Genomic DNA, 18,092 nt, shown 5'->3' with positions numbered 1-18,092 from the left:
TCAAACCTGTTAAATTGTAGATATAGATCTAAATAATCACTTGTCAATCAGATTGCAAACCTTAACTGATTTCTCAAAATCTCATAGAACCATCTTCCAAAAGACCTTTTGAGCTATTGCAACTCAGGACAGTCTGCTCAGGAAGAGCAAAGATTTTACCCACTGCCTCCCAACTCCCATTGGCCAAAGATTTGCCCCTGTTGGTGGTAACTCTTGTGCATTTCCAGACTGCACGCACATAATGCCAAGCAAGTCCCAAGTTGTCTCGTGCTGTGGCATCAGTGGGGAAGCCACAGGGCAGAAGGAGAGATGAGTGGTTTGGCATAGGCAAGGCGCTGTTGGCTGCGTCCACGTGAAGTTGTTTTGCGCCCACATAAAGCTGGTGACCACAGCAGCACCTAAGGCAGGGCAAGTCTCAGGGCCCCAGTCCAGTGAGGCCAAGAGAATCAAGGTGACTGCTTCTCTTAGAAAGGATCAAAGGTTAACTTGAGACTTATCCTCAGCAACACTAATTTTAGTTAAGCTTGCCAAACCATGCCAACCTTCTATCAGGCACTAGATACTAAATGCATAGGCAATGGAGCAGCAACTCCAGAAGTTAGCAAGAAAAAAGTATGACCTAAGAATTTATACACAGCTGTTGACCTGCTTGTAGAAAGACAGCAGAAAGGCATCATCAGATACAGAGCCTCAGAAAAACCCCTGATATCTTTCTGAATAAAGTTCCTGCAGCAGGCAACAGTACACAGAAATGAAACGCAATCCAGACGGAAGAAGTTGCTACCAGAAAGGATTATCATGAAGCATTAAAGCCTGTTAAACTACAGATATAGGTCTAAATAATCACTTGTCAATCAGATTGCAAACCTGAATAGGAAAAAAAGAAAAATATTTTGTAAAGAGATTCATAGCAATTACTTTTTTGAATTAAAGTGTGGCATGTATAATCACATATCAAAGTTTTAAAATCCCAGATAATTCACTGTTCAAAATTTGGGGCCATAAGTTATTATTTTTTTCTTGACTTTTATATTTCAAAAAAGGTAGGCTTTATGAGGTGGGGTTTTATTTCTTTATTGTATATACTAGTAGCATGAAAAACAGGATGTTTACAAAGAGGAGAGTGCAAAGCCATAGTATATATAGCACAAATCAAAATAAAAAGGAAATACAGAAACAGAGAGTATAAATCAAGATGCCCAAACAAAAAATTAATTTTAAATTACTGTAATAAATATAAGTCAATCAAATGTATGTACTAAAAAACAAAGACTTTCAGACTAGATAAATAACATGAGCTACCTATAAGAGATTTGGTATATTATTTTTTAAGATTGACAAGGATATATCAGGTAAATGCAATATACAAATCAAAACAAATTACATTAAGCTTAAAAAGAAACCAATTTTTTAAATTGACAAATGATACCATCTATAATAAACATTTCAAAATAAAAATCTTTTATACATCTAAGAATAAAGCACCAATATAGAAAGCTGACTCCAATCTCAGAGACACCAGTACCAGCCAGGGAGCACCTCACAATAACCCTGAGATGAGGATATCATTGGTAGTCTTACTTAATAGATAAGAAAACTGAGACTTAGTAAAGTTAAGTTACTTGCCCAAGGTTATACAAATAAAAAGCAGAAGAGTCCAGAACCCATGACCAAGTCATATGACAGGATATCCTATTCATTATACCCCTAATTTTGTGTCATCCATTTGTTTCTGTCCCAATCGGGTGTGGTGGTCACTAAGGCTGTTCACAAACACGGCAGTTCTCTCCCTGCAGGCACATGGCAGACTTGCACACCTACCCCTTGAGATTTGGTATTTGTGAGTCCTTTCAGGCTTTCCCGCCCTCTCTTTCCCATCACCTTGGCATCCAGCAATGTTCCAGATAATGAGCACAACAATAACATGGAGCAAAGACCCCCACCTATTCCTCTGTCACCTCAGGATGGACTAGTAGCATGAGAGAAATCAACTTTTATTGTTTTAAACCACTAAATTGGGAAGGAGGTGGGGTTCTTCATTACTACAGCATGACCTAAATCCATCCCAACTGATTCATTATTAAAGAAATTCTTCTTCTCTAAGAAAGGGCCAAGGACAAATGCCTGGCAGCATTCCACAGGAAGCAATTTCATAGGCCAAAAGCCATTAATCAGTCATTTTTGGCTTCAGCCATTTAACCAGTTACTAATCCCTCTAATTGTACTATCACAGAGAACACAAGGCTATCAAGAGTGATCTTATCAAAGACTTACCAAAATCCAAAGATACCATGTCTATTGCATGTCCTTTACTTATCAGAGAAGTCATAATGTCAAAAAAGAAATGAGGCTAGTGCGGAATGACTTCCTTATTAATAATCCACACAGGTTACTGGTGACCACTGTTTCCTTTCCTAAATGTTTACAGACCTTTTTCTTTAGAAATCTGTCCTAGGAGATAGAGGAAGGTAACATTTGATCTGAACGTTAAAAGGCAAACACAATTTCCACAGGCAGAAGTATAGGGGAAAGGACATTCTAGGTTGAATAACAGAATGAATAAAATGAAGGTGGAATGAAAGTACATGGCTTTGAGTTAACCACCTCTTTGCTTCCCTTTCAGCCCACAATGCAAAGGTGGGAGACAGTGACTTCATAAGCCCAAATTTTGTTTTTAAGCCTTTAGCATCTTGTAATAACTGATATACGACTTTGTCTTCACATTTACTTAGAATTTTAAGTACATAAAGAATTACCTAAGCCTTCCCTAAAATTACTTCCTAAAGAAACAATAAATTTTCAATTACAAAATTTAATGAAATACTCATTCTTAAGATGATAGGCAGATAAATAAAAGATTTGTAAAAGTTTTCCACTTGAGGAATGAATTCTCTTTGCTAAGCTTTTTTCCTAAAGTAAATTCATTTCCCCTGTGCTTAGTGACTATATTCAGAGATTTCACGACAGAAATAATAGAAAGCATCTGCAGAGTAATTATGGGCCCTCTTTGGCTGCCTAGGAGAAGCGATAGCTCGTCCTTATGCTGTCATCCCAGAGGTCAAAGGTTTTCTGTCTAGTACACGGAGCTGGAAATTTCCAAATAATCTAAGAAAACACTCAAACAGTTTCAGACTGTTTTTTCCATTATTTACGATGCCGCCCACGATAAGATGGAAATTTTTTGAGGCTAGCATGATAAGCTTTGTGTAAGCAAGACACAGCTAATGGCTTGAGGAGTGGAATTCTGGTGCTTCCCAAAGAGCCGTTTTAGTACAATCTTCCCTTGACAGGGTTAAGCTGCTTATAGATTCCTCAGATAAGATTGCAAAGCAGAAAGCAGAATGTAGACCCAACTCTAATGCCTCAAGACAAAAAATGACAGAAAATAGCAAACTAAATAGCAGATAGCAAGGAACTTCTGAAATACATAGCGTTTTCTTTTTCACATCCGTCAGCTTTTGTGCCTCCACTGAAGACTAAATGGACAGGAAGCTAAACTGTTCTGGTAAGTTATTAGCCACACAGTTGGGCAAGCGTTGTCAGGCTGAATGAATCGAACCTAAAATTTTACCTAAATTGCAACAAATTTGAACCACGGTTTTGAGTTTCCAGTAGTTGCACTGCGTTTCTGGCATGGCCGTCATTTTTGAGCATGTCTGTGCTGTGGCTCTTGGTCACAGAGAGCAGGGTAGGACAATGTTGTCAGCTGAGCCCGCTGCAGAGGTAAGGAGCTGAGGGCTTGTGCTGTCAACTGCCCACAAACACACCAGCTCTCCTCTGGGCATCAGAAACCTCTGCGAAGCTCGCCAAGTGCAGGCGGGGGCGCATCCTGACATTTCTTACAGTCCTTGCTAGCTCAAATTTTATAAAAACAGGAAGTGAAAATCCGAGAAAAGTGCAAGTTCCTATTTTCGCAAGATTTCTCAAGCTATTTTGCAGTTTCGAAACACTAAGCTGGTGCCTAAAACTTGGAGAAGACAGAATTGTTAGAGCTAGGAGAGACTTGACAGATCATCTCGTCCAGAAAATCCTTATACAGATACAGAAGTAGAGGCCCTCAGAGCAGAAGTAACTAGTAAAGATCACAGTACCAGAGCTGGAGCCGGTCTCCTGGTTTCCAGTCCAGAGCTTTTTTCCTCTAGGCTGGGCTGCCTTCTCCTTTGTTTATATTTAAAACCAATAAAATGTCAGAGGTAGAGTAGACAAATTCTAAATATCTCCTGAGTCTGTTCCTCTCTAGCCCAAATGATACTAACTTCCACATTTCTTAAATATTGCTGATTTTGTCTTTTCTAATGGATTGCCAGGACTCAAATCTCATCTATTCCAATCGTCTTCTCTTCTATTTAGAGTACATTGCAATAATTTACCTAAATGTTCCAATGTCAGTTTGATCCATGTCACTTTCCTGCTTAAAACTTTGTGATGATTTCTCTTCTTTTATAATGTAAAGCTAAATTTCTCAGCATGACCTGAAAGGCCCTTTATTTTATTTATTTATTTTTTTTAAATAAACCATATTTATTTTATTTATTTATTTATTTTGTCTTTTTCGTGACCGGTCCTCAGCCAGGGAGTGCACCGGCCATTCCTATATAGGATCCGAACCCGCGGCGGGAGCATCGCTGCGCTCCCAGCGCCGCACTCTCCCCTAGTGCGCCACGGGCTCGGCCCCTGAAAGGCCCTTTATGATCTGACCACGCCTGACACTCCATCCTCCCGGCCATGGGTGCTGAGCTCCAGCTGCAGGCATTCCTTGCACATCGTGGTTTTTGTTTCTTACTTCTGTACCCTTTCATGTGCTGGGCCCCTTATCTGAAAGATTTCTCTTTCTTCTGTTTGACTGAGTAATTCTTTCTCCTCTTCCAAAACATGGCTTAAAGAATCCTCGCCCCAGTGACCAGCATCTCTGGAGATCAAACTACTAGGCAGACATGTAGTGACCACACATCATGTTCAGAAGTGCCACCTTAGGCATGGTACCCGTTTGATGAAGTATCTTATAAGCACCATATTAAAAATTCATCCAGCTGTAAAACACATAGACAAAATATTATCAGATAAATAAGATAAGAAAAGATTTTATAAGTATGTGAAAGAAATAGAAATTAAGAAGAAAAAATGTAGATCTGACTACATACAAATTAGAAACTTCTGTTAAACAAAAGACTTGGAAAATTTTGCATATGACCAATGATTAGTATCTTTAATATATGAAAAGCTTTTACCAAACAATAAAAAAGTCCTAAAAACCATAATAAAGAAATGAGCAAAGAGAATGAACTGAAATTCATAAAAGACATACAGATGGCTAATAAAGGTATAAAAAAGAATCTAATTTCATTCCTGTAGTAGACCAGAAGAGCAAATTAAATGAAGACAGTATTTTTCAACTATCTAATTCATAATGATCACATTCATTGATGACAGGTTAACCAGTACGATAATCACTCTCATACTTTGCTAATGGGAGCCAGATTTATATTATCTATCTGGAAAGCAATTTGCAAAACATATCACAAGCCTTAAAATTTTATTCCTTTTGACCCTGCTATTTTCCTTCTCAAAATCTAGCCTAAGAAAATCGCCATAAATTATAGAAACGTGTACTTCAAAGTATTATTTATGGTAGCAAAATGAAACATCATTGGTGTGCAATAAAGAAATAATTGTTATGATACAAATACGAATACAATGCAGTAAAAAATTTTTACTTTTGAAGATTATTTTATGACAAGAGAAATGCTTATTATTCAATAAAAATTTTCAAAACAAAATGCAAAATTATCTCTGCAATACAATCCAAATTATATTTTTAAATATATGTTTGTCTAGAAAAAAGGCTAGATATATATCAAAAGATTAATGTTAATATTTCTGGGGAATTTTAATTTTTTCTTTGTGCTTTTCACGATTTTCCAAACTCTATGTTCACTTTACATTGCTTTTATAGTCACACACACACCTATAGATACATACACACACAGATGTATATATATGTGTGTGTGTATTTGTTTAAAAAATCAGTGCAATCCAACAATCCATCTACAATCCACATGATTAATCTTTTTCTTACTCGGATATTCCTTGTAATACCCAATAAATGTATCTAAGGCTCCTGATAGTCACATGAAAATGGGTATAGCAACCCCACCATTGATGAAGCCATCATACAAAAAGAAAGTCTTCCCTGAATGCCCTGACTCTCAAAGTACCATAAGCCTCTTCTTCAGTTTAAATTTTACAATTTTACAATTTTTGTGTAGTTATTTGATTAACACCCATCTCCCTCAATTGACTATGAATTCCATGAGAGCAAACTATGTACATGTTTTATCACTAGTGTATGATCCATGGCATAGTATGCCTAGTAAGTTAATAATTTTTAAAAAATTAATTTTAAAGAGAGAGAAAGAAATGAAGGAAATCCAAGGTCATGGGATTTAGGAGAATGTAACATTTGCCAGTTAAGCTCTTAGTTATCTCACGTGCTACTCCTCTTCCCCCACAGCCAGCAGCCGGAGGGAAACCATATAAAAGCTGGAATCCAACTTTTCTTCTCTTGGCCTCAAAGCTATTCTCGCTTAAAGTCTTTTTCACTGCGACTAATTCCTTCTAGATATTTTACCTAATTAGAGCCACTGACACTTAGACACAAATTAAAAATTGGCCGGATGCAGTGTCTGCAGTCATCAAGAGGTTCTTATTCTCCAGAATGAAAGCCCAGTTGGCAGAATGAGGGGTGAGGGAAGGTTTTTATGGGCTGGAAGACTTCTGCTACCCCTTTTGCTGGGGTTCTCAGAGAGAGAGAGAGAGAGAGACTGCCAGAGACTAAAATAGACTCCACAGTACTTATTAGTCAGTCTGCCACCTCCAACTCATCCCCACACCCAGGCTTCCTCAATACTAATGGCTAAGAGAGCATTGTGGGCTGGACCACTGACTGGAAATAAGAAAGAGAAATGCTTTGGGAGGCTCACCTGGCTTTCTCAGTGCAACAACTCAATCTGGGCAAGCAAACAAGTAGGCCAAGAGGATAGTAAAGAAAAATGATTTCACTGTCTCAGAGACCTACAAAAAAAGAACAGATTGGTAAATGTTTTTTTAAGCTAGCAAAACATTTTGATTGCTTATAAGGATTGTATGGTGAGAATAAATTCTACCACAAAGGGGAATGAATAAAGATTTTTTAAAGTATTAAATAATAACTAATTTCCCCTGAGCTACCAAAGTGTGTGATTTATCAATACCATCTGAAATTTATATTCAGGAGAAGTAAACTATCGAATGTTTTATGAATCCCATCTTGTTCTCAATTTGCAAAACACGAAACAGCCACCACAAAACATTCACTATTGCCAAATAGTCTTTGAAATTAGAAGTGATGACTTTACCTTCCAACAAATCTGGATTTCAATTTGGCTCAGGCAGTAAGGACTGCTATGACTTTGGCCAAGTCTCTATCATCTCTCTAATGGAGAAAAATGGCAGTCAACTCAAAGAGGTGTTGTTGGGATTAAACAAGGATGCCTCCTGCAATTCTTGATACAGCAGACACTCAATAAATGGACTCTATCCAGATATGAGCAGGAATAAACCCATGTAACCCAATATTTATCAATAAATACTACCTTAAGTGTGTACAGACCTTGAATTTAAATAGTTCCTTACCTTGAATGTGAATTTCAATGTATCTTTTTGCTTGCACCAACCTCTTCTTCTTTTACTTCACACCATGTCTAAGAAGTAGCAAAGACAGTTATTATTAATCCCCATTATGAAGTTGAGGAATTAAGGCTCAGATAAGTTAAATGAATGGTGCACCATCATCACCATGGCTAGAAAGAGGTAGAAATGAAATGCAAATCCAGGAGTTCTGAGTATTCCAAGTACTTTACTCTTCCATGGCTCCAACAGCAAAGTTTCTAGACAAATAAATCTGAGATGCCCACCAGACCAACACAGTCAACTAAACAACTAATTTAGAAAAGTTTTCCAGAGCAGGTAGTAGAGACATAAAAAGCTCTGTTCAATAGTTCATCTGGAAAAAGAAATCCCTGCAATTTGTAGTAAAGGAAACATACATTGGAAAGTCAACCAGCTCAGCAACTGACAGATAATGAGTAAAATTAGAGAGAGGTATATGTATTAAATTTCCAATACAGGAATTACTTTATACATAACTAAAAAAGATTTTGAAAACAGACATGTGCCAAAAAAATAAAAAATAAAAAGCTTCTTCAATGCTGTTGGGCCAGGCTATAAAAGAACACTTTATGGTGAAATAACATTTTTCTGATTAACCATGTTTGATACTACAACTTTTTCAGGGAAGCAAGACAAGAAAAGGTACACAATTCCTTATCAGCAATTCCACAATCCAAAATTCTCTAAAAAAACAATGTTTTTTCTTAAGTTTGTCACCAAAACTCATTCATTGAACTAACATGAGGTTATCCTATGTAGTGTGGATAGTCAGATGTCCCACATCACAAATATTATGCTTGATTATGCCCTAAATCCTGCCTGGAAAATCATGTAATATAGGCACTATATTATCTCTCTAATATCTCAAACATTTTGAATTCTTAAATATATCTGGCCCCAAAAGTTTTAGACAAGAACTTGCAAACCTGCATTATTATCTCCATTTTAAAATTGGAAAGTGACTCCATCTTAAATTAACTTTTATTTTACTCTGTGTCTAATACTAACCTCTAGGTAAGGATACTTAAAAAGTAGAGAATTCTGCTAAGCAGAGAATTCATATCGCCACCATTTTTTAAATTCCTTTTGTGCCTGAAAAGAAATCCAGGAGATGTCTATAAAACCAGGAGAAATTAGTTCAAAGAAGAATTAAATCATGTAGAGAGTTCCCAAGGTTACATCTTAATAACTGTAACATTGCTGCTAAAGAAAATATTTTTAACAAACTGTGTTGTTAAAACCCTTCAGTTCTGAAGTAAGAGAAAGATTTCAGCCAAGTCATCTGAGTGTGTGCATAAAGACATCCCAGAGCATTCACCTATATTTTCATCCCTGCCTTGATGTGTGTCCTGGGACTGCCCAACAACTCCAGACCTCTCCTCTCTTGGATAACTGCCTAGAGCTCGGCCTTGAGAGGAAAAGAGAAAAGTTACATCCTGAAAACAGTAACATAAAAAGATCAAACAAACCCACAAAATTCCTCTGTTTGAAGAAGATTTTTTTTAAGACTTATGAGGTCTCTGGGCCGGGCTTAGGTGGTTTCAAGGTTTTCGCAGCTCTGAATTATTTTGGGTTGTCACATGGAGATGGGGAAGGGGCAGGCTCCTGGTGGTTTGCTGAAAGTCATCTGCTTCAGATCAAATTATTGGCTTCCAGCTTAAAAGTGAGGAACTAATCCCAAAGAGAACCAAAGCCGAAAGAAGAAAGGGTATATGCATTTGGGGAGGCAGAAGGGAGCAAGAAAGGAATGGAGAAAGTATTATATCCTGAACCAGACACGCCAGAGTTTCTCTGGTTCTTTTTAAGCTAAAGATGAATTCTGACATGAATACCTGCTCTACCTTCCCGCTCCTCTGCCTTCAGTAACTGGCCTGCCTAAGAACAACCAACAGTGATGTTTCCTCTGCCTGGAACAATCTTCCATTCTCTTCACATGCGTAACTCCAACTCATCCTTTAGGTCCCAGCCTAATAGTCTCTTCCTGTGGGACACCTCCAACCTGCCCTGCACTATATTAAGTCTTCTCCAATATAGCCCACAGCTCCTTGCATCCCCCACCATAGCGCTTACTTCACCTTGATATCATCAATTTTTTTCTCTGCCATCCCCGTTAGATATAACCTCCTTACCAGCAGGAGCTATATTTATCTTGATCACCATTATATTCCCAGCACTTATTACAATGCCTAGCCCTAGTAGGCATTTTCATAAATATCTATTAAGTGAATGAATAAATCAATTGATAAACTGGTTCTTAACTGCTTGGAGTTCATGATGCAGCTAAGAAAGCTCCAAGCAGAAAAAGTGGACCCGTTGGAATCTTCCAGGAGCTGGTGAGACATACTGAGTAGTCTTTAAATGGTGCCTAGAACTAAGAGAAGCAGAGTGCTTCTCCCACTGCAGATGAGGAGAAAACCCAGAGTGGCAGCAGGCATGCATCTGGTGTGTTCAGGGAGCAATGAGGAACTGAGCTGGACTTCAGCAGATATCCTGTGGAAGGGAGTAAGAGAAGAAAATGCTGGGATGAAAGCACAGACCAGTTACAGAGGATGGCAGTGACCAAGCTAAGGTGTGTGAACTGGTCCTGTGGTCAGTGGAGAGCCAAGGAGTATATCTCACCCCAGAGTCAAATGTGCAGTAGAACTATCGGGGGACTGATGGGAGGAATTAGGGCCAGTTAGGAAATGGTTTGATCATCAGGCAATGAGGCCAGGAGAGTCTGGACTAGGAAAATGAGAAAGGAAATGAAGAGACACAATATTAAGAAATGTCCAGACTGGGTGACTAATTGGATATGTGTAAGAGAAATAGCAAAGTCTAAATAAAAAGTTAATTTGAATAAAGATTATAAGAAATAAAAATGACTACAGGTGTCACTTGCTGAGTGTGGACCTTATATTTAACTTTCACAATAACTCCCTTGGGTAAGTGTTATTTCTGTGTTTTACATATGGAACAAAATTTAAAAGAAGTTTTTTTAAGGCTGTTATAGTCACATAGGCTAGTGGTTTTCAAACCACAGCATCTTCTGGTACCACCTCATTGGGTAAAAGGATGCTCTAAGATCCCTTCCTCCACCTTCAGCTAGAGCAGCTCCCCTTCATCTGCCCTATGTAATAATTCTCTGTGTAGGAGTTCATCTTTTAAAAGGGTCATCTTTCAAAAAAAAAAGTTGAAGAAGTACAGAACTTGGCAATGGGTACTAGAGACATACACATAGGGATTTGGGAAAGGGACATTCCACTTGCATCAGCAGAATTTGGCACTGGTGAAGGAGGAAGAAATATAATCTTAGGTTTTGGTCTTAGGCCCTCCAAATTGGGTAGTAGAGAACTTTACTAAGAGTAGGATAGAAGAGAAGGAAAATATTTAAGGAAGATGACCACTTTGGATGCGTTTAATTTACTGTACGGCAACTCCATGAAGATAATCAGTTGGAAATACAGCACAGGTTTGGTCCAGTAAATGGACAATGCTCAAGCCATGGTGTTAGATAAGATCCCCAAGCAAAAGAAGGTAGAAGAAAAGAGAGAAAAGATCAATGACACAACCCTCAGGAAAACCAGCATTTCATTCATTTGTCCAACAAATATTTACTATCTACAATGACGTGATAAGAAGAAAGAAAAGAAAGTAAAGAGAAAAAGAAGAGAAATAAGAGAAAGAGATGAATAAAGGCATAAGAAAGGAAGAAAGAATGTCAAAGATGAAGTGGTTAGCAGTGTCAAATATGGCCAGAGTTCAAATAGGATAAGATCAGGTAAAGGGGAGGTGTTGAATGTGACAATTTGAAGTCATCGGTGACCTCTGAGTTAGGAACTGCAGCTTCTCTTCATCCTACAATTATTTTCTGAGCAACTCAAAAGTGTCAGACACTGGATCAGCCTCTGGTATTAAATGGTGCGCACAAGACAAGCCCCTGCCTTCAGGGAGTTTATGGCTTGTGAGGGAAGCAAACATTAATCAAATAATCGTACAAACTAAATGTAAAATAGCAATTATGACAAGGTCTAAGAAAAGGACACATGCAAATTATGGGAGTCTGTAGTAGAAGAATCGGGCTTTGTTGGGGAAGGTTTTTCTACAGAAATGATGCTTGAACTGATGTGGCAAAGACGAGTTGGAACTAAGTAAAAAGGGGAGTGCTCATGCAAGGCCCTGTGGTAGGAGAAGCCCAGGATGTGCTTGAGGGATTGAAAATCCAATATATCTAGAGCAGAGAGAAGAGGGGTGAGCAGAAGGTAGGAATGGAGAGGCAGGATATCCTAAGAGTGACAGTGACCACCAAAGGCCTGAAGTGTGTGGCAGTAGGCAGGCCGGCAGGAAGATATCATCACATTTGCATTCTGGAAACATGAGTCCAGTTGGAGACATTGAAAATAAAAGGAAGCAGAATATTTGAACAAAGTTCCCAGTGACACAGGAAGATCAGGAGGAATGAAAATAGGAGGCAAAAAATAAATTTGGAAAGTATGTCTCTCCCTGAGAGGTAAGAAGAATGCAAATAGAGACATGAGGAAACAAATGTATTTGAAAATTTGTTTTGTCTACTAAGAATAAAGAAAACATGACTAGAAGGAGGGGGTACAGTGCCTGCTACAAAGGCTACAGTCAATGTTTATTGGGTATTAATGAATGTAAAAGTTTGGAACAGCTGCAGTGGCAAATGAGAAAAGGATCCAGCTAGATGATGAGTATTAGAATTGCCTAGCAACCCAAGGCCCCAGTTTGCTAATTCTACTTAGTGTGGGCCATCAACACCACTTATGGAAAAATGTGTAGGCTCCAAAACATCATAAACTTGGAAACATTGTGAACACCTGCACTAGGAAAATCTGAATCATGGTGTCATATTGCTTTAAAATGCTCAAAATTAAGGGGAATGTCTTTAACATTCTTGATTACCACCTCACAAGGGTAACATTCTGTTAATATGGTTAGTATGGTTAGTAATAGGTTGTTTGACTACTTTGGAGATGATTTTTGCTGCTGACCTTTTCTAAAGAAGCATAAATTATGACTAAATTTCTCCTGTTTATATGCATTGCCATTTTTCTCCACAGCTTTAGTCAACAAACAACAAACAAAGCAAGATGGCTAAAGAAGTAATATCTGTGTCTTATTTCTAATACTGTCAAGATCTACTTGCTAGGCTGCCAGATGTTGTCTATTATCTCTTCTCTTTCCCAAGTCTTGGAGGACATAAGACACAGTGGCTGTTGCCTTGGAGACCAAATACAATAATCACAGAACACAATGTAATTTTGCTCATTGTGATGAGTAGGGGACCATATGTTTCTTTCTATTATAGCACCTTAGAGATAAGCATTTTCCCAGTGATGTCCTAAGTAGAGAACTGAACCATTGGAGTAGAAGACAATATTAAAACTTGACTTATGATTTACTTTTATTTTTTAGAATGTAAGGGATTAAACTTACTTGTTTATTTTTGTGATTTTTTTTTTTATTTCTTTCCTTTTTTTTTTTTTTTTTTCTAGTTCCCACTTATGAGTGAGGACATGTGGTATTTCTCTTTCCATGCTTGGCTTATTTAACTTAACATAATTTTCTCTAAGTTCATCCATGTTGCTGCACATGGCAGTATTTCATTCTTTTTTTATGGCAGAGTAGTATTCCACTGTGTATATATGCCACATTTATCTTATCCAGTCATCCATCGATGGACATTTAGGTGGGTTCCAACCCTTGGCTATTGTAAATAGAGCTGCAATAAACATGAGACAGTAGGTATCCCTTCGACATGATGATTTCTATTCCTTTGGGTATATACCTAGCAGTGGTATTGCTGGATTGTATGGCAGTTCTATCTGTAACTGTTGGAGGAACCTCTGTAGTGTTTTCCATATTGGCTGCACTAATTTACAGTCCCACCAACACTGTAGGAGGGAATTAAGTTTACTTATGTTGAATTTATTATGTGACTTGACACTAACATTTTGCTCAGTCTGGATACCACATGTCACCTGCTGAAGGCAAAGTGGAAATTCTGCAGCTCAGAGGGTTTGTTTGGTAGTGAAATTCTCTCACATTGTGTCTAGTTAGATAGATTTGTGAGCAACCTTCAGAGCACTCGATTTTGTTAAGAGATCAATTCTCTCCAAATTGATATATATATAGAGAGAGAGAGAGATTCAATGAAATCCCGATCAAATCTCATTTTTTGTAATAGACAAAAGCAAAATTTTCTGTAGAAATTGAGAATCTAATTCTAAAATTCATATGGAAATGCAAAAGGCCTGGAATAGCTGAAGCAATCTTGGAAAAAGAGCAACATTGAAGGACTCGCACTCCTTAATTTCAAAACTTATTATAAAGTTATCGATACAGTATGGTATTGGCATAAAGATAGGCAAATAGATCACTGGAACATAATGGAGAGTCCAGAAATAGATCCACATATACAATTGATTGAAATAGATCCACATATACAATTGATTGAAATAGATCCACATATACAATAGATCCATGAACAATTGATTTTTGACAGAAGTACGAAGGCGAGTATGCAAGTCAGGGGAGTATGATAGACTTTTCCACAATCAGTGCTGGAACAACTGTATATCCACATGCAAAAATATAAACTTTCATCCCAACTTTTAATCATACATAAAAACTAAATCAAAATGAAACATAAATCTAAAATGTAAAACCTAAAATTATAAAACTTTTAGTAGAGAACCTTTGTGATACGAAGTTAGCGAAAGATTTCTTAGATGTAACGCCAAATACACAACCCCATAAAAGAAAAAATAATTGATAATTTGGAACTCAACAGTCTTTTGAAGGAGCATAGGTTTTTAATTTTGACAAGAAAATGAAACAATAAGTCACAAATTGAGAGAAAATATTTATAAACTACATATCTGATAAAGAACATGTAAAGAACTAATAATAAGAAAACAAAAAATTTTCTTAAATGGATTGGAACAGACATCTCACCAAAGAAGATAGACAATTGGCAAATAAATACATGTAAAGATGATTAACATCATGAATCTTTGGCAAAATGCAAATTAAAATCACAATGACATACCATGTCACACCCTTTAGAATGGCTACAATTTTAAAAACTGACTATAGGTTTCAAGATGGCGGCGGCTGCGGCGGCTGGCGCGGAGTAGCTGAGGTGGAAAAGGTGGCCACTGGGCCTCAGGCAGCCGGGAAACTTGTGGACCTTCCTCTGGCCATCTCTTAAGGGAGGACTGCTGCTGCTGGCCGGTCGTGGGGGCTCAACGCCACTTTGCCCCCGGCAGGAGAGGCTGCCTCATTTACAGGCAACAGCTTTGAAGTGTGGAGCAGGAAAAGAACTGATTCTTAGCTGCAAAAGCGAGTCTTGAAACAGGGAACACGGCGCCAGGGCTGCTGTGGATGCAGCCAGGATCCCGGAGGCTGGGGCCGCACTGAAGGCGGCCAGCTGCCCTATTCAGGATTCGAGGTTTCAGGCCGGCATTAAAGAAGATTCCTGGGAGCGCCCGAGCGGCGCCGCGACTGAATAGCCCGAGGCGGCAGCGCCGAGAACACGGAAGGCAACAAACCAGAGACAGAGCGAGCGCCCGACCTGGCACAGCACTGTGAGTGATCCCTGGCCCACGCGGCTCCCGCCTGCACCACCAGGCCACTCACTGCCCCGGTGCTGCCTCCATCTTCCCAGGTGCGGGCAGCTCCGCCCTGCTCGGCCATCACTGAGCCCATTTGCTTGGCCTGGCGCGGGGCTTTCCGGACCCTGCGGGCCGGCCTCCTCTCCCACTCCCTCCGCGGTTCTCTGGCAGGGCTGGGGGTGTGGGGCGTCCCGACCAGTGTTGGGAGGGCTAGAAAGTACGGGCGGGCCGACTGTCACTCCACCACACCCTGGACTCCGGCCCCGGTAAACTTCCTGTTACTGGGAGGCAGATAACATCTCTGCGACCACCAGTTTGGAAAAAAGCCTAACGAATTTCTGGTTGGGAATAGTGTGGTAGGAGAGTTCCCAGGTCCGCTTGAACCTGCCGGAGAGCAGGCTGCAGGCAGGCACTAGACTCGGTTTATACCGGGGGGATACAAAGGTGAACAAGACCCGAGAAAGATCTACACAGTGCTACAAAGGCACCCAGAGAGACCGGTTGTCTGTGCCTAGCAGAAACCTGATAGACTTCCTGGGCGAGGCGGTGCTGAGCAGGGTCTTGAAGGCCCAGCTGATAGACGAGGGGTGCAGAAGACACGCCCCAGCCCAGCACAGTGTGCACAGAGGGGGGAGACTCGACAGAAACCACACACCCGGTGGGGTCGCCACTGCACGATCTAACAGCCTGGGCCAGAGCACACGGAACGGGGAGAAGTCCTGTACAGAAAGTGAAAGCTCAACAGAGATCACACACCCTGTGGTACGTGATCCACCAGCCCAGCAGAGTCCAAGCTGACCAGAAAGGTGGATCCCCGGAGAAGCCCAAGACCCGAGGCAACCACACACACAAGACACTAGAGGCCAACTGAGCAGTCACGGCGGGAGCCATACCAAATTAGCAACCACAGCAACATCCTAGTTAGTCATTAGTCTCAAACCGGTGGACTGTGAAACCCCCTGCCACAATGAATAAACACCAAAAAAAAGACACCAGAAATACAAAAAATCAAGAAAGTACACCACCAAAAGTTAATAAATCTCATACTCTAGATCCTATAGAACAAGAAGCCCTTGAAATAACTGACAAGGAATTTCGAGTGATAATTCTAAGGAAACTGAATGAGATACAAGAAAACTCAGCTAGACATCATGATGAAATGAGGAAAAGTATACAGGATCTGAAAGAGGAAATATACAAGGAAATCAATGTCCTGAAAAAAAATGTAGCAGAACTTGCTGAACTGAAGAAATTATTCAGCGAAATAGAAAACACAACGGAGAGTTTAACCAGCAGGCTTGTCGAAGTTGAAGAGAGAACCTCTGAACTTGAAGATGGGCTGTTTGAAATAACACAAGCAGACAAAAAGAAAGAAAAAAGAATCAAGGACATGGAAGAAAATCTGAGAGAGATATCAGACAACCTCAAGCGCTCAAATATCCGAGTCATGGGTATTCCAGAAGGGGAGGAAAATGGAGATTCCATTGAAAACATATTCAACAAAATAGTGGCAGAAAACTTCCCAGGTATAGGAAAAATCACAAATCTTCAGATCCAGGAAGCTCAACGATCTCCAAACGTATTCAACCCAAAAAGGCCTTCTCCAAGACATGTCATAGTCAAATTGGCAAAACTCAGAGACAAAGAGAGAATCTTAAAAGCTGCAAGAGAGAAGCGTCAAATCACCTATAAGGGAGCCCCAATCAGGTTAACATCAGACTTCTCATCACAAACCCTAAAAGCTAGAAAGGAATGGGATGATATCTTCAAAATACTAAAAGACAAAGATTGCCAGCCAAGAATACTCTACCCTGCAAGGCTATCCTTCCGAAATGAGGGGCAAATAGTATATTTCTCAGACAAACAAAAACTGCGGGAGTTCACTACCACAAGACCACCCTTACAAGAAATCCTCAAGGGAGTACTGGGTTTGGTTCCCGAAAAATAACTACCACTGCCATAAAAACCTAAGAAAAATCTAAACCCGCTAGTACAATAAAAATGGCATTCATGAAGAGAAAACAAGCTAACAAAAACACTATCTACAACCTAAGGAACCAACAAACAAAGAAACCAAACAGTAAATCAGAAAGCAAGGAACAAAAGACACCTAAGACAACCAAACAACCAATAAAATGCTAGGAATAAATCAACACCTTTCAATAACAACTCTTAATGTTAAAGGCTTAAATTCCCCAATTAAAAGACACAGACTGGCTGACTGGATCAAAAAGCAGGACCCAACTATATGCTGCCTACAAGAGACCCACCTCACCCATAAAGATTCACACAGACTAAGAGTGAAAGGATGGAAAAAGATTTACCATGCAAACAGAAAAGAAAAACGAGCAGGAGTTGCTATTCTTATATCTGACAAAATAGACTTTAAACTAAAAACCATAAAAAGAGACAATGAGGGACACTACTTAATGATAAAAGGACTGATCCATCAAGAAGACATAACAATCATAAATATGTACGCACCCAATGTTGGAGCAGCCAGATTTATAAAACAAACTCTATTAGACCTAAAGAAGGAAATAGACACTAATACCATAATAGCAGGGGACCTGAACACTCCACTGTCAATATTAGACAGATCATCTAGGCAAAGAATCAGTAGAGAAACACAAGATCTAAACAAGACTCTAGACCAATTGGAATTGGCAGATATCTACAGAACATTCCACCCAACAACCTCAGAATATTCATTCTTCTCATCAGCACATGGATCATTCTCCAAGATAGATCACATATTAGGTCACA

The sequence above is a fragment of the Cynocephalus volans genome, chromosome 7 (genome assembly GCF_027409185.1).
Source record: "Cynocephalus volans isolate mCynVol1 chromosome 7, mCynVol1.pri, whole genome shotgun sequence".
Classification (NCBI taxonomy): domain Eukaryota; kingdom Metazoa; phylum Chordata; class Mammalia; order Dermoptera; family Cynocephalidae; genus Cynocephalus; species Cynocephalus volans.
This window is presented reverse-complemented; position numbering follows the sequence as displayed.